The sequence below is a fragment of the Dermacentor albipictus genome, unplaced genomic scaffold (genome assembly GCF_038994185.2).
Source record: "Dermacentor albipictus isolate Rhodes 1998 colony unplaced genomic scaffold, USDA_Dalb.pri_finalv2 scaffold_15, whole genome shotgun sequence".
In the NCBI taxonomy this organism is placed as follows: domain Eukaryota; kingdom Metazoa; phylum Arthropoda; class Arachnida; order Ixodida; family Ixodidae; genus Dermacentor; species Dermacentor albipictus.
Genome location: NW_027225569.1, coordinates 12,401,552 through 12,419,769, shown reverse-complemented (window position 1 = coordinate 12,419,769; position 18,218 = coordinate 12,401,552). Strand labels below are relative to the sequence as shown.

The window sequence follows — 18,218 nt, the reverse complement described above, 5'->3', positions numbered from 1 at the left end:
ACATATCAACGAAGCTGCGGCTTTTCGCACACGATTGCGTTCTTTATAACCCCCTTCATACATCTAACGACACAATCGCCCTACAACACGACCTTGATACTATCGCTTCTTGGTGCGAAAAATGGCACATGCCTCTTAACCTCACTAAATGCAAGGTAATATCTTTCACGCGCAAACACACCACCGTACACCACACTTATCGCATTAACTCTGTTCCTATTGATCACACGTGTACTTACAAATATCTAGGAGTTCATATGACGCCATCACTTTCATGGGTGAAACATATCCAAACAATTCGCTGCGAAGCTTCACGCACACTAGGGTATTTACGACGTAACCTAAAATCTGCATCGTCTGAAATAAAAAAACTAGCATATTTAACGTATGTGCGACCCAAACTTGAGTACGCATCATCCATCTGGCATCCCTCACAAGCTTATCTCGCCGATGACTTAGAAGCCATACAAAACCGCGCTGCTCGCTTCATTACGTCACAATATTCTAGACATATCAGCGTAACCACCTTAAAACAAACTTTGTCTCTCCCATTGCTTAGTTCACGGCGCGTAACTTCTCGTCTTTGCCTTCTTCACACTTTCTTTTATTTCACCCATTCAGGACACGCCCTCTTAAAACGCCCGTTTAGAACATCATCCCGTTTATCTCATAGTCGCCCCTTGGCGGCGATAAAGTGCCAGACGACGGCGATGAGCAGCTCATTCTTCCCCCATGCCATAACACTTTGGAACGCACTCCCGGATCACATTGTTTCGTGCAGTGATCGCAAAATATTCCGCGAAAAACTAAACGATTTTGATAATACCAACATAACCACATGAATACCACATCTATTTATTTATCGCCTTGTTGTTATTGTGTATATGTTCCGCCTTCTTCTTTTTTGAAATTTTCTTTTTATGTACCTATTACAACTAATGTGCACTTTATTATGTAACTTTCTTATGAAGCTGTTTTACTTTGATACACGCCCCCCCCCCTTATGTAATGTCTTCGGGCCCTTAAGGTTGAATAAATGAAATAAATGAAACATGGGTGCGCTGTAGCTCCCTCTGTCTTTCAGTTACTGCTTTCTCCCAATTTTTATGCAACCTTTATGTATTTTATGCAGCAAAATTCTAGTGCTATTTTAATAACATTTTACCTGCGAAATTGAGGTAATTGGTGTTTCGTATATGATTTATTTGCGTTTTTCACTGTCTCAGCAATCGGGCTGTCGTTTCATTGGAACCTTTTCTCATACTGTGAGACTATTTCTGAGGTGCTTGATACTGAAAGTGCAGGTGACCATTTATTTGGCTGTTTGGAATTGTGTTAGCCATGTGTTACTACCAATTTTCTGTGCTAAATATTTATTTTTTCTCTTATCGTTCAAGGTATTAGCCTTTCCTTATCTCTTTATTGACTGAGGTAGCACTTAGTTGCTGGGTATAGGAAAAAAGGCCCCCAAAAGTGCTTTAATTAACTTTGTGCAAGTATAGAAAGCTTACCTGCAAATGAGCTCACTAAATTGAGGAAATGCCACTAACCAACTCCTCTGTACCACAACTTAACATATTCAAATGGTGTACTGTTTGTTCTTGACTTGTGTCAGGGAGATACGCTGCTTTCATTACACAAAAGCTTTACAAGTTTATTTCTGAAGAAAGCAATCCTGGCTTGTCAGAAACACGATTCAGGTGTTCATGCCCGGCAACTTTCTAAATGATGTCTCGTTAAATAATAGCTATGTTGAGTGATGTTATTTTATAAAATAATTGGGCAACATGAAAATATATATATCTCGAAGACAAAGCTCAGGCAAGTTTACTTTGGTGCTTCATTAAATTTTAATCGCGGTGAAAGACGTGTGCTAAAGGTTGTATATATTTACGTGAAGTCATTTGTTTCAAGTTGGTTATTTTGCCTACTCACCGTCAGCCGTAGCTCTTCCTGTGATGTGTTAGTGTGCGCAACATTTTAATGTAACATATTCAGATGTTTTTTGTGTATTCACATGCAAGCAGCTCCAAGTGTTCATGTCTTCAAATTTGATTGTTACAAGGCTCTGCTTAAGCCCTGCCTTTTGAGTCGCTTTGCCTTCTAGTCATAAACGTAAGTCGAAAGTGAAGAGCACAATGATCGTTTTGATTGGATTCATTTGTATAGGTTTTTTCAGATGTATTTACACTGGTAGAGTGCTATAGGTACTAGCCTCTGTCTCAAGGTTCGATGTAGTGGTGCCTTATGTACTGTAATAATGTTTCACGTGCACGCATCTTTAGCGTAAATAAAGGTGCTTCAAGTTGATCAGTCTCTCCTTTGATTTTGTTTGTGTTTGGGAAAGTTATGAGCAGGCACCGGGGCATGCAAGTGTGAACAGCGAAGCAATTTCAATATATGAATAAAAATACACTAGCCCAACGAAACGTCAATCATATTTCAACGGCGACTTCTGAGATCTCAATGGCATCTTGCCTGTGCCACGATATACTTTTCAAGTGATGGCGGCATGCGTGATAGCAAAAGATGTGTTATGTTTACCAAACCACAATGGCGACCCTGGAATTCCAATTTTCTGGGGATGTCGTGTCGTTAAAGAACCAATGTCCACTTTCAATATTTCAATTTAATGTGCGAAGTTTGAGAAATAAGTTTGATGAAGTCAGTTTGTACCTGTCTGAGCTGCAAGACTGCTTCGATTTGCTTTGTTTTAGTGAAACGTGGTTTACATCAGAGAATGAATGCGCTTCTATTTTCGGATATGACTGTATTTGTGTTTACCGAACGAAAAAACTAGGAGGAGGAATTGCTATTTATGTCCGTTCTGGTTTGTCGTACAGTATAATCCCCGCGCTCAAGATTGTTAACGAATGCTATGAATGTATTGGTCTTCACTGCATGAACACCTTGATTTCGCTAGCGTACCGCCCGCCATCTGGATCCATGTGCAAGTTCTTAGACTTTACTGAAAAATTATTAGAACTCAGCACCGAACTTAAGCTCGAAACAATATTAATGGGCGATTTTAATATAGATGCTTGCCCAGACAACCTAGAATATACGCGTTTTCAGGAAACTTTTGAATCATACGGGTGTTCAAATGTCATCAACGTGCCTACTCGCATCACACCTACAAGCCAGACAACACTTGACCTCTGTGTGACGAGTTTTTCTGCTGAGTATGTAAGGGCAGGAGTCTTGATGTGCGATCTTAGTGATCACTTGCCTATATACTGTCTGCTACCTCATAGACAGCCATCCAATATATGCCCTGAAAGCTTAAAAAGAATTTATTCAGAACAAAGTGTTAAGAAATTGAACTAGTTGAACTAGTTGAACTAGTCTCTGGTTATCGGTGGGACGAAGTGACCGCGGAAACTGATGTAAAGAATGCTTACGATGTTTTTATATCTACCTTCGCGTTGTTATACAACAGATGTTTCCCACTTAAGAAGTTTAAAAAAACACAACAAAGCTAGAAAGCCTTGGATAACTCGTGACCTCTATAACAGGATAAAATGTCGTAACAAGCTCTTCCAAATCTTTTTGGGTAGCAGAATCGAAGATGACTTTCGGTCTTTCAAATCTGAGCGTAACAAATTGAATTCCGATAATAAACGCTCTAAACAAGAATATTACGCGAACAAGTTTTTTGCTATCATGGGAAATTCAAATCTCATGTGGAAAGCGATCAATGAAGTAATTAACAAAGGCGCTATCGCAAGAAGAGTTGCATTTCAGCATAGTGAATTGTCAGATATTGAGGTTGCAAATACTTTTAATTCTCATTTTATTCATGCTGGAGCGTCCTCACAAAATGATATACCAGTCTCTTGCACGGAATATATATTAAATCGATGTTCTTCTACGCTGTTCTTGGCGCCTACTGAGCAGCACGAGATACAGACAATAATTTTATCGTTGAAAGACAGTTGTGCTTCAGGTGAAGATGATATAAAAGTGAAGCCGTTGAAAGCCGTCAGTGAAATTGTAAGCACGCCTCTTTCACATATCTGTAACTTAATTCTTTCTAACGGTGTGTTTCCAGACAGGATGAAGCTAGCCCGAGTGACTGTCATTCATCAGAGTGGCCCAGTTAACGACATGAATAACTACAGGCCAATATCCGTTCTTTCTGTCTTCGCGAAAATTGCTGAGCATGTAATTAATAGAAGACTTTGCGAGTTTCTAAACACGTATAAAATAATAGCTCAGGAACAATATGGTTTCTGTAAGACTAAATCTTCAGCAACCGTTTTACTTGAAATAAAAGAACAAATCCTTGACAACATAGAAAACCGAATGGTAACTCTAGGTATCTTTCTAGATTTTAGGAAGGCCTTCGATTGCGTGCATAACGATGTCCTTTTGAAAAAGCTACCTCTTTATGGAATTCGTGGTGTCGCATTATCCCTAATCAAAAGCTATCTGACCTCTAGAACACAGTACACAACAATAAATGGAGTTAGTTCCGAAATTCAGCACATTAAGTACGGCGTGCCGCAAGGATCCGTCTTGGGGCCTGTTTTATTTTTACTCTATATTAATGATATTGTCAATATTCAAGGCTGTTCCAATATTATATTATACGCGGATGATACTAACGTGTTCTTCTCAGGAAGGGAAATAGGAAATCTTTTTGAGCAAGCTAACATCTGGTTACAGCAACTAAGCTTGTGGCTAAATGCGAATAAACTCCAATTAAACATAACTAAAACTAAGTATCTAGTGTTTAAATCAACAGGAACAATAATCCACCCTCAGATAACACTCCAGTTTCAGAAGGTCAACCTCGAACAGACAACAACAGCCAGATTTTTAGGAGTTATATTCCATGAATATATGTCCTGGTCACCGCACGTAGACGTTCTTAGAAAAAATATAGCTCGTGCTGTCGGTGTGCTAAATAGGTTGCGATATTTGCTACCGATAAATGTGAAGCGCAATATTTACAACGCGCTTATACATTCTCGATTAACGTTTTGTTTGCTAGTTTGGTCAACCACTACACAAACTAACTTAAAATCAATTCAAACACTCCAAAACCGCGCACTGCGCGCGATAGGTAACTTAGAATGCACTGGTACCACTAAACTATACTATAACAAATATAAAATATTAACAGCATCAAAACTTCACACTTACAAATTATTCCTCGAAATTTCACGGCAATTCTGGGAAGACAAATGTTCCTTCCAAAGTAAATACCATGGCAGAACGACAAACTATAACATCAGGAAAACTCTGATAGGAAAACCACGTTGCAGAACGAAATACGGAGATCAAAAACTAGCAGTTCAACTTCCTAACCTTCTAAACGACTACCCCTTGGTATTGGACCTGCTAAATTCTGGAATTTCAAAGCAAAGCTTTAAGAAAACGGTAAAAGAATTGTTACTATCCGAAGACTAATAAAAAGTTGAACTACAGGTATAGAAAATTTTGTTCATGTTTCTTGTTGTTGTTTTTAGAAAACTGTGTATACTTTAACCTTTCAGCTACAGGTATGGAAAATTTCGTACATAATTTTTTTTCCTGTCGTTGTTGTGCTTCAATTGATTAGAAAACTGTATAAACTTTAACCTTTTTTTTTCTTTCTTCTTACGCGAATTGTGTACTCAAGTGTTGAAAATGTGTACTACTTTAATTTCATGTGTGACCTCCTGAAAGCCTGCCACTGCCATGTTGCTCCCAATGTACGGGTGGCACGGCCTAGTCAGGCAAATGTTTTGCCTTTAGCCGTGTCCCCTAAGACAATCTGTTCATTGTCTTAAATAAATCAATAAAGAAAGAAAGAAAGAAATGCTGTGGCAATTATAACTCAACAACAGGTCAACCGAAATACCACAACGTTAGTTCAACGCAGAATCAATGGTAACTCAACAACTATTCAACAAAACAAACACAACGGGCCGTCTAAGCACAATGGTCTTTCAATGGTAACTTAACAATTATTCAACATTGAGGTATCCAATGGTGTTTCAATTCGATTTCAGTGGCCAATATTCAAGAATGCTCAACACTCAACCCAACAATTCTCCAACATACTCTCAATAATTTCTCAATAAAAAACTCAACATTGATCAAAATATATCAATGCCTTCTCAATTATTTTTGTACGGGTAGGGGCTGCTACGTGCTTCCCCCACTGCAGAGAATCTTATCAACTTTAAGAAAGTAAAATCCCAAGGCAGGAGAACCTGTAGGCAGGCCAGAAGAGAAAGTTTTCAGAAGTTTTTAATGATTATTAACTCGTTTACAGATGAGGCCAAGGTCTGGAACAGGGTAAATAGAATTAGAATACACTGGGTGATACACTGCAAGATCAGGCAGACTCACATGTGGAGCACTTTCAGAGCGTGTCAAGTTCAAATCAAGTTTCTGAAACGTTGCACTAGCGCTCGTTTGATAACCTTTTGACTGTGGAAAGCGCACCTTGGTAGCGCAGCTATGTTATTGCATTTCTCGTAGGGTAGCTTCTTTCGTCACTTAACGCTCGCTTGGTAGGTGTTTCGCCCATCCAGAGCCGCTCGGCACGCGACCTTATCAACGCACCTTGATATTTTTCTGCATCAATATTCTCAAGTTGCCTTTTGACTTCTTTAACTTTGTTTGCAAGCAGGTGAGGAACAGTACTTTTCGCATTTAGGAGATAGTCTAGAGTACACTGCAACTCGGTTTCTTTCTGTCTTGCCTTGTAGCGCACGACACTAGCTCTTTCGATTGCGCTCATCTTAATTTCACACTTTAAGTGCTCCCACAACTCGACAGGGCTGATGAAGTCGTTTTCCTGCATTTCTTTATTTCTTGCCGTTATTACTTCGATAAAGATTTCTTCTTGCAGGAGGTTATCATTGAATTTCCAGAGGTCCCAATTAAAGGTGCTCGTTTTACGCTTTGTGCCTATTGTAACAGTTATGCTATGTTCAGACTACGTTCGTAAGGCGCCCATTTTTCGTAACATACGTAAGCGGAAGCGCAACAAGCGTATGCGTCTAGTTCAGACTGCGAACGTAAAGGTGCCAACGTGCGCAATTCTCGCAAAAATCGTGGGTGAGAGTGTTAAAGGGTCGGCAACATTTACGACTGTTATGTTACGACCGTTGCTACACAGCCAATGATCGATAAGCTTTCGTCTTTCAACAACCGGTGACGACACTTCCGTCCTTCCGTCTGCAGACAGCTCCGGGCGCGGGAAGTGCCATTCCACCATTCCGTGCGCACGATTGGCTGTGTTCTTAAAAATTTTTGCAGTGCGCCTAGCGAGACTGTTTTCAGTTCATCTGGTTTATCCGCCGAGGAAATCGATGGCCGCAGATGCGTGCTCCGAACTTCGATGAGTGGTCTCACTAGGTTTTCAAGGAAGCGGAGCTGCTGGGGCGACATGCGCATGATGTTATAAAACATCGCAGCGTCACCAAGTCGGAGCTTGGCGATAAGGTTGTGAAAATCGCCGTCCACGGCCCTGTCGAGAAATACTTGTCGCACCCAAACCCTTCTGCGTCGCCTTCGTCGTCTTTGGGCGATTGAATACATGACTATAAGTTTGTTTTGAGCGTGAATTTCTTCGATCTCGGCCAGCGCTCGCATGTTGGCAGGAGCCATATTGGACCGCTGGTGACGTCGATTCTGCAGCTCCAAATTTGATTGGCCTGTTGTAAAAGCCGTAATTTAACAGCAGTAAATGTGAACAAAGGTACCGGCTTAACTGCCGTAACGTTTTTTACAGCCGTTACGTTCGATACGCCAAAAGAGCTGTTACGCGCGTTACGACCGTAGTGTGAACATAGCAATACTAAGCTATGATCGCTAAAGCTTACGTGCTTAACGGCATATGTTGTGCAAAAAGATAAGAGGCTTGCTGTCAGATACACTCGGTCAAGTCGGGCGTGGCTTGTGCCCTGGATATGCGTGAACTGAACTTGCTTGCTTTTCTCGCAGTACATCGCCTATATCAATTAGGTCGTATTCCTGAACTATTGCGCTAAGTTGCAATGCGCTCTTATCATATATCGGTAGGTTCTTGGCGTTGTCTTCAGCCATGCATACACAATTCAAGTCTCCTAATAGTAACACATTTCTTTCGCATTTCAAGAAGGTTTCGATGTATCGGAAAAAATCTAAACGCTCACTAGCTTTGTTTGATGCATAAATGCAAATAATTCGCCATAGTGCCTCTTTAACATAAAAATTGCAAACAACTAACCGACCACTTTCAGAAGCGATGACAGACTGTTCTACAATTCCGACGGAGTTACGCAAAAAAAATTTCGCACCCCCCTGATTTACCCACGGCGTGGCACAAAGAGATTATATCTTGACCGAAACATTTCCACCATCACATCAGTTTGTTCCTCGCTTTCAATTTTTGTTTCCTCGATAGCTAGAATGTCGATATCATTTTCTAATAAGAGGCGGCTCAGTTGAAGTTGCTGCCTTCGGGTTCCAAAGCCGCGTACGTTCAGTGTTGCAACACGAAGGGCTATTCCAGGATTAACGGCCAGTGTAAGTAAAGTTTACACAAACCGACACAAGATACTGTTCAGATGAGTGGAAACTTACAACGCTAGACCAGTGACCACTGCGGTCTTTGCTGCACCCGATGCAGCCCGTCGCTTGGTTGAGTTGCCATCCGTGATTGTCCATTGTAGATGTAAGTCTTTCACCGGTCCCGCAACGAAGTGGTTAGCCGAACCATGCTCCCGCTAACGCGGGAGCATAGACTACGGCGTTGGTTTCCTGTCTGGTAGCACGGTAGGTTTTGGCTTGAAGCTAGACCTACGGGTGGACGCTGTTGTGGAGGGAGGTTCTTCTACACACTTTGAGTCAGAGCGCTGGTCGTCACTGCTTGCTTTTTCTCGCGGGCGCTTAGTAACTGCCGTAGCCGGCATTCCCATAGTGACGTCGGTGCACATTTCTTCCTTCTTGCCTTCCCGTGTTTCGCTGGGCCCAGGCTCTTTGACAGTAGTTATGCTTACGGTATCGTTTGCAGGGGTAAGTTTTTGCGGTAGTTCCTCAGTGGCACTCTGAAGTTTCTGCGCTTCCTCTACATCGGGGGGCGTGGCCTCAGGCGTCTTGTCCTCGCTGGGATGTGTTTCGCTTGCTGCTGCTGTCTCTTCGGCGTCGACCTGATCCATCAGGTGTTCGTCTAATATGTTACTACGACCCGGCCCAGTGAGGATCGCGTAGCTACCCACGCACTGGGTCTCTTCGTGGCCGTAGCGGTGACACAGCCCACAGAGCGGCACGCGACATTCGCGACGTATATGGCCAGTACAATGACACCGGAGGCAAAGCGGAGGCCTTCCTGGCACGATGACTAGAGCATGATCCTCCTTTACTCGCACCTGGTGAGGCAGGTCTTCGACTGACGTCCCTGTCTTCAAATGCAACGACACTAGGCGTGTATGTGACCCCTTGTCGTTGCAACCGGTAACACGCCATATTTCTCTGGAGATTTCGGTCACGGTTCCGAATGTTGCCAGGGCTGCTTTGACATCTTCATCGGGCGTGGTGTGGAGAAGCCAGTACAACTTCATTCTCACATCTTAGTTGCAGGGGTCAATCACAGCAGAACGGTGGTCATTCACGCTAAAAGCTTTGGTAGACAAAAGCTTCTTGTTGCCTTGAACGTCTTTGAAGGTGATGGCCCAGACGTGGTTCATTTGGTAGGCCCCGATGGCAACCACTTCCGACATGAGCTGATGGCGGACTAGTGCATCGCGAAAATGCTCGACGCTATTAGGCCTTGCCTTCAAGTCACCGTGTAAGAACACAGTTGTAAGTATAGTAGTTCCTGATGGCAGCTGTGGCAAAACAAGTTGACAATCCTGTTGGGTCGTTTCCGAAAACCGGATTCCTAGGCCCGAGCGGGCCGCAAACTAGACCACGCCTCATTCCAGATGCGGTCAAGCAGCGCGGCTGTCGCTCACTAAGCACTGGAGGTGAACTGGGCGAATCAAAAGAACAAACAAAAGGTCTCGCTCCGTTTTGAACTCGGGTTACTTCAATTCAGAGTGCTAACCGTTACACCATGAGCCTGTAAACTTCCGACGCCGGGCATCGAACCCGGGCCTCCTGGGTGAAAGCCAGGTATGCTAACCACTAGACCACGCCGGATTCGAGACACAGTCTAGCAGCGCGGCTGTCGCTCACTAAGTACTGCAGGTGAACTGGGCGAAGCAAAAGAAGAAATAATAGGTCTCAGCGAGATTTGAACTCGGATTGCTGGATTCAGAGCGCTAACCGTTACACCATCAGACCGCACACTTCTGACGCCGCGAATCGAACCACTAGACCGCGCCAGATTTTTCCTATTTATTCCATGTTTGCAGCACAAACCAAGTACACATTTATATTCTCATATATATACGTGAACCACACTTTGGCTAACACTGAATATTAAAATCGCTTCAGCTTGATCAATTTATTGAGTATAGCCACCGACTCAGGAGGCTCGCTCTAGCCAGGATATATTTCCTGTATATACGCGACACTCTCGATGAAATTGATTGCCGCTAGACGGGCATTGACAGTATCCCGTGGTAAGCACCAGTTTTACTCCAGGCAGGCACGTACCCAGGGGGGGGGCCCGGGGGGGCCCGGGCCCCCTCCGAAATCAAGTGACATACCCCCCCCCCCTCCCCACCCACGCCACCACTCCTCACACATTCCTAAAGCGCCGCCAGATCAATGTTGACACTTGGCAGCTGTTCATCGGTCAGCATTATGCTGCCTTGTTCACTCCTTTTAGATGGCGGTGGTTATCGGCCTCTCTTGTAAGTGAAGGACAGTTTTCTCATAGATTCCGCACCCGCGCGATTAACTCGAGATGCGTTCAGTTGTCACCATCTATTCAACCGTCACGCCCATAGCTGTTGCTTTTGTTAGTTCAACCTTCTTTGTTTAGGCTGATCCTGGGACCAGGAGAGGGATGCGGCTGTTACTCAGCTGGTCTGTACTCTCATGGAACGAGTTGCGGCCGGAGAAAACGCCAATTGCGTTGAACTTTTCCCTTTGCTTCATTATTTCCTTGAGTTACGGCTCACCGCGACGCTGGCAGATGCCCGGAACCATCTACACGTGATATGGGTAAGATAAGGTGGGAAATAACATATTGTGAAAGAGAGTCCATCATGAAACCCTGCAATAACCTTAAACCCATAAGCAAGATGACTGTCGCCCGTTACCTCGTCTGTTTTTCCCTAATTGGATAGCACTTTTCCTGCAAAATTGGCAACTGGAAACAAAAATAGCAAGGAGTTGAGAAATCAAGCGATCTACTAAGGGAGAGAGCCAAGGCAACAACCAAACTGCAAGCAAAAGCGAATAAAAAAAAAGTTAACCGTTGTTTATGAGAATATTTATGGATCAACACCTTCTTATTTAAAAAGGAAGTAGAGAAAACGCCGCCGGAAGTGGAGAACAATTACTTGTTTTGAAAGACGCTTCTACAGTTATCGGTAGAACCGCCTCAGTAGCCACTTCTCTGCTGTGCTTATGTGGGTGTTTTTCTAACCTTTCGCGGTGAGCGCAGTACGTCTAGAATCGCAGAGTCCTGGGCTCTACGCTGTTGGATGGGAATGGCGGCCGCACAGCGTTACGCAATTCGCGGAACTGTAAAAACTGATCAACAAGGCGGAAATAACATATTCGAAACTATAACATGAGAAAGATTGAAGAAGCCGTAAAAAATGAACGCAGCCTGAAATCAGTAAAAAAGAAACCTGGCATAGGACAAACCATGATGTATGGACTAAAAGCTAAGAAGGATAATATCATCAGCAATCTCGAAGATATAGTAAAAGCAGCGGAAAAATTCTAAGCTGACCTGTATACAGTACCCAGAGGAGCCATGATAGTTCACTTAGAAACAGTAATGAACAGGATACAGAAACTTCTATAACTAGCGATGAGGTCAGAAGGGCCCTGCAAGACATGAAACGATGAAGATCGGGAGGAGAAGGTGGAATAACAGTCGACTTAATCAAAGATGGAGGAGACATAATGCTTGGAAAACTGGCGGCTCTTTATACGAAGTGTCTATCGACTGGAAGGGTCCCAGAAAACTGGAAGAATGCGGACATTATACTAATCCACAAAAAAGGAGACGTTAAAGAATTGAAAAATTACAGGACCATTAGCTTGCTCCCAGTATTATATAATATTTACCAAAATAATCTCCAATAGAATAAAGGGAACACTGGATTTTGTCAACCAAGGGAACAGGCTGGCTTCAGGAAGAGATACTTTACAATGGATCACATCCATGTCATCAATCAGGTTATCGCGAAATCTGCAGAGTGCTACTGCAATGGATACGTTTGCCTAGGTCAATTAATCGCAGGGATCCCTGATCATGAGAAGGAAAATCACAGAATAAAAATAGGTTGGAGCGCATACGGCAGACATTGCCAGCTCCAGACTGGAAGCTTACCATTATTACTGAAAAGTAACGTTTGCACTCAGTGCATTTTGCCAGTGCTGACATATGGGGCAGAGACTTCAGAGCAAGTTAAGGACCGCGCAAAAAGCGATCAAAGGAAGATTGCTAGGCATAACGTTAAGAAAGAGAAAGAGAGCGGTTTAGATCAGAAAGCGAACTGGTATAGACGATATTCTAATTGGCATCAAGTGGAAAAAATGTAGCTGGGCAGGTCATGTAATGCGCCGGTTAGATAAGCGTTGGACCATTAGGGTGACAGAATGGGTAGCAAGAGAAGGAAAACGCAGTCGAGGACGACAAAACACTAGGTGTAGCGATGAAATTAGGAAATTCGCGGGTGCTTGTTGGAATGGGTTGGCGCAGGACAGGGGTAATGGAGATCGCAGGGAGAGGCCTTCGTCCTGCAGTGGGCATAAAGCAGGCTGATGATGATGATGGTGATGATGATGATGGTGGTGATGATGATGATGATGATGATGATGATGATGATGATGATGATGATGATGATGATGGAGGTGTTGCCCCCCCCCTCGAAAAAAAGTCCTGGGTACGTGCCTGACTCCAGGTGGGAGGTATCCTCATTGGCTCTGGCAACGAGGCATCCTTGGTGCTCCAGGTCTTCGGAGACGAACTTAGTCTCCCACGTTTCGATGAGAGATAATTTTCAATTGGCTTCATCTCTTTCAAAAATATAACAAAATTGGTCATGTGTGTATATTTAATAGAGCGAGTAGCAAAACTCCAGTAGAACAGTCTATCTAAAGTGGAATGTGTAGACAGATAGTCAAGGCACAGGATGAGGTCACGAGGCCCCCCCATTGCTCTAGGACATAAAACAGAAGTATGATGTCCGGCGACACTCACGCGAGCCGGACACATGCCAATAACGGATGGTGTTCCACCCTCGTCGACTTGGACCACTGGCGACGGGGCAGGAGTGAGGACGGTTCCGAAGCAGAGCATTCATCACGCATACGTGCACGCCAGTGTCAATCACAGCCATAACAGGTGCCCCATCCATGTTCTCGTTAATGAGGTTCCGATGTGTGGGCAAGGTCAGGTCAGGATTTCTGCGTCGGGTCGGTTTGGCAGCAATATTGTAACTGTGCATGGTGTTTGCAGTGTAACGTTAAAACAATGTTGAAGTGAGAAAATACGTAAGAGGCAGCCACCGTTAGTGCTTCTAATGCGCTTGACCTCCTATTGGTAGGATTCGCGGAAATGAAGCGAAAGCATATATTAAAAGCCTGCGCCTCCGCACCAACAATGATGCCGTAAGCTACTAGCCACAATAAAATTTTAATTGAAAAGGTGGAGGCAACAGAAAAGAAACCTTAAGTGATGTGGGCGACGAAACTGTGGCAATGCCGTTTTAGGTGTGTGGGCGGGGGAGGGGGGTATGATTCCGCATAGCCGTGAGGGGGGGTGGGGGGGGACTCCCTCCCCGTTGGCAGCGCCTATGAACCGTCTCGGTCGGTGGCTTCTGACGGCAGTGCTGACTGAAGAGGTGGAACATCATCATCATCAGCAGCAGCAGCCTGGTTGCGCCCACTGCAGGGCAAAGGCCTCTCCCATGCTTCTCCAACAACCCCGGTCATGTACTAATTCTGGCCATGCCGCGCCTGCAAACTTCTTAATCTCATCCGCCCACCTAACTTTCTGCCGCCCCCTGCTACGCTTCCCTTCCCTTGGGATCCAGTCCGTGACCCTTAATGACCATCGGTTATCTCCCCTCCTCATTACATGTCCTGCCCATGCCCATTTCTTTTTCTTGATTTCAACTAAGATGTCATTAACTCGCGTTTGTTCCCTCACCCAATCTGCTCTTTTCTTATCCCTTAACGTTACACCTATCATTCTTCTTTCCATAGCTCGTTGTGTCGTCCTCAATTTGAGTAGAACCCTTTTCGTAAGCCTCCAGGTTTCTGCCCCGTAGGTGAGTACTGGTAAGGCACAGCTATTATATACTTTTCTCTTGAGGGATAATGGCAACCTGCTGTTCATGATTTGGGAATGCCTGCCAAACGCACCCCAGCCCATTCTTATTCTTCTGATTATTTCCGTCTCATGATCCGGATCCGCCGTCACTACCTGCCCTAAGTAGATGTATTCCCTTACGACTTCCAGTGCCTCGCTGCCTATTGTAAATTGCTGTTCTCTCCCGAGACTGTTAAGCATTACTTTAGTTTTCTGCAGATTAATTTTTAGGCCCACTCTTCTGCTTTGCCTCTCCAGGTCAGTGAGCATGCATTGCAATTGGTCCCCTGAGTTACTAAGCAAGGCAATATCATCAGCGAATCGCAAGTTACTAAGGTATTCTCCATTAACTTTTATCCCCAATTCTTCCCAATCCAGGTCTCTGAATACCCCCTGTAAACACGCTGTGAATAGCATTGGAGATATCGTATCTCCCTGCCTGACGCCTTTCTTTATTGGGATTTTGTTGCTTGCTTTATGGAGGACTACGGTGGCTGTGGAGCCGCTATAGATATCTTCCAGTATTTTTACATATGGCTCATCTCCACCCTGATTCCTTAATGCCTCCATGACTGCTGAGGTTTCGACTGAATCAAACGCTTTCTCGTAGTCAATGAAAGCTATATATAAGGGTTGGTTATATTCTGCACATTTCTCTATCACATGATTGATAGTGTGAATAAGGTCTATTGTTGAGTAGCCTTTACGGACTCCTGCCTGGTCCTTTGGTTGACAGAAGTCTAAGGTGTTCCTGATTCTATTTGTAATTACCTTAGTAAATACTTTGTAGGCAACGGACAGTAAACTGATCGGTCTATAATTTTTCAAGTCTTTGGCGTCCCCTTTCTTATGGATTAGGATTATGTTAGCGTTCTTCCATGATTCTGGTACGCTCGAGGTCATGAGGCATTGCGTATACAGGGTGGCCAGTTTCTCTAGAACAATCTGTCCACCATCCTTCAACAAATCTGCTGTTACCTGATCCTCCCCAGCTGCCTTCCCCCTTTGCATATCACCTAAGGCTTTCTTTACTTCTTCCGGCGTTACCTTCGGTATTTCGAATTCCTCTAGACTATTTTCTCTTCCATTATCGTCGTGAGGGCCACTGGTACTGTATAAATCTCTATAGAACTCCTCAGCCACTTGAACTATCTCATCCATATTCGTAATGATATTGCCGGCTTTGTCTCTTAACGCATACATCTGATTCTTGCCAATTCCTTGTTTCTTCTTCACTGTTTTTAGGCTTCCTCCATTCCTGAGAGCATGTTCAATTCTATCCATATTATACTTCCTTATGTCAGCTGTCTTACGCTTGTTGATTAACTTCGAAAGTTCTGCCAGTTCTATTCTAGCTGTAGGGTTAGATGCTTTCATACATTGGCGTTTCTTGATCAGATCTTTTCGTCTCCTGCGATAGTTTGCTGGTATCCTGCCTAACGGAGTTACCACCGACTTCCATTGCACACTCCTTAATGAGGCCCACAAGATTGTCGTTCATTGCTTCAACACTAAGGTCCTCTTCCTGAGTTAAAGCTGAATACCTGTTCTGTAGTTTGATCTGGAATTCCTCTATTTTCCCTCTTACCGCTAACTCATTAATCGGCTTCCTATGTACCAGTTTCTTCCGTTCCCTCCTCTGGTCTAGGCTAATTCGAGTTCTTACCATCCTGTGGTCACTGCATCGCACCTTGCCGAGTACGTCCACATCTTGTATGATGCCAGGGTTAGCGCAGAGTATGAAGTCTATTTCATTTCTAGTCTCGCCGTTCGGGCTCCTCCACGTCCACTTTCGGCTATCCTGCTTGCGGAAGAGGGTATTCATTATCCTCATATTATTCTGTTCCGCAAACTCTACTAATAACTCTCCCCTGCTATTCCTAGTGCCTATGCCATATTCGCCCACTGCCTTGTCTCCAGCCTGCTTCTTGCATACCCTTATGAAAATGACTGTTGAAATGTTGTTGGCATATTGTTGACGAACTATTGACTCAATAGCCTTTCAACAATACCTCAATTATTATTGAAACCACAGAGCACTAATTCAACAGTAAAGTTGTTGGGCAGTTCACAACAAAAAAGTCGTTGACTAAATTCTGTTGGTATAGTGTTGAATAGTATTGAGTATTATTGAGCCATTGTTGAGTAGTTTTCAACAATAAAGTCGTTGACTAAATTCTCTTGATATATTGTTGAATAGTATTGAGTATTATTGAGCCATTGTTGAGTAGTTTCCAACAATAAAGTCGTTGACTACATTCTGTTGATATATTGTTGAATAGTATTGAGTATTATTGAGCTAATGTTGAGTAGTTTTCAACAATAAAGTCGTTGACTAAATTCTCTTGACATATTGTTGAAAAGTATTGAGTATTGAACCATTGTTGAGTAGTTTCCAACAATAAAGTCGTTGACTAAATGCTGTTAACTTATTGTTGAATAACACTGAGTCACGAGCAATATTGAGTTTCGAAGTACATGTTAAAAACACACGCACATATGTATGTGTGCGTCTTTTGTACATATATGTTGCTTTACTGATCACTTGATCACCATTGCATATATACAGGGTGTTGTTTCACGTTACTTGAACCATAGACGTATATACACGTGTTTCAGCTAACTTTACTCAGAGTTTAAAAATATGCCGATGCACCATAAGACGATGCGACCAAATGCATGTTGCTCACTCTTGTACGTGTCACGCTATTCTTGTATTTTTCCTAAGTAGCTAATTAGTCAAGAAAATTAGCCATTCTGAATGAACAAAGGCGAAAAATTCCAATTAGAAAGTTCTAGAGCACTTTGCAAAACGTCCGATTAGGAAATTTCCAACTTTCTATCTATTAAGTGTTAGTGTTTTTCAGCTTACTGCGGATGCCCGAGAAATACAAAAAAATATCACCTGACATACCCGCTTGCGCGCCGTGCGTGCAGCGCTCCCAAACGAGCATAGCATCGAGCAGGGTGTGTTGCCGCTTAAAAGGCGACAGGGCAGTGACGAAGGCTTTGGCTGTGGTATTGATCGCCAGCGACGTGCTTCCCTCGCTGCGGTTCATGATGGCGGCAGACGGGTGTTCACACCGGTTAAATGGTATGTTTTCGTTTGTGCGCAGAAGGCTTAGGAGCAGTGCAATCATGACTCGCAGGCGGGCATGTCACGTGGTGCTTTTTGTATTTCGCGAGCATCCGCAGTAAGCTGAAAAACACTAATACTTAACAGATAGAAAGACAGAAACTGCTTATTCGGACGTGTTGCCGACTGCTCTGCAACTTTCTAATTGGAATTTCTTTCCTAACTTTCTTGCTACAGAAGTTAGTTAATTATTCTTGACTAATTAGCTAATTAAGCAATATATAGAAATAGCGCGACACGCTACATACCAAAGGGAGCAACATGCATTTAGTCGCGTCGTCATAGAGGGCATAGAGTTTACACTCGGCCTAAAGTTAGCAGAAACACCCTGCATATATATATATATATATATATATATATATATATATATATATATATATATATGTATATATATATATATATATATATATATATATACACACACACACAGTTTGAGAAGACAAACGTCGCTACAAGCAGTGATGAACAACCGATGATTGGACGCATCCTGCATTTCTATCAGCGTCATTATAAGGGGCCAGTGCCCTGGCTGAGTGTTAAGAAACGGCATTGCATGCCTCCATGTTAAATATGGTCAAGGTGGCGGGGAACGTTAAGAAAATTCAAGTCTGGGGTTTGACGGGCCAAAACCACGCTTTGATTATGAGCCGCACTGTA

General features: G+C 43.4%; 1 non-coding gene across 1 annotated transcript; it reads right to left on the bottom strand.

The window, feature by feature from the left end:
- Positions 1–10,050: 10,050 nt before the first annotated feature.
- Positions 10,051–10,122, bottom strand: TRNAE-UUC (transfer RNA glutamic acid (anticodon UUC)). Its single transcript has one exon. It is a non-coding gene; the product is annotated as a tRNA-Glu (tRNA).
- Positions 10,123–18,218: the final 8,096 nt, after the last annotated feature.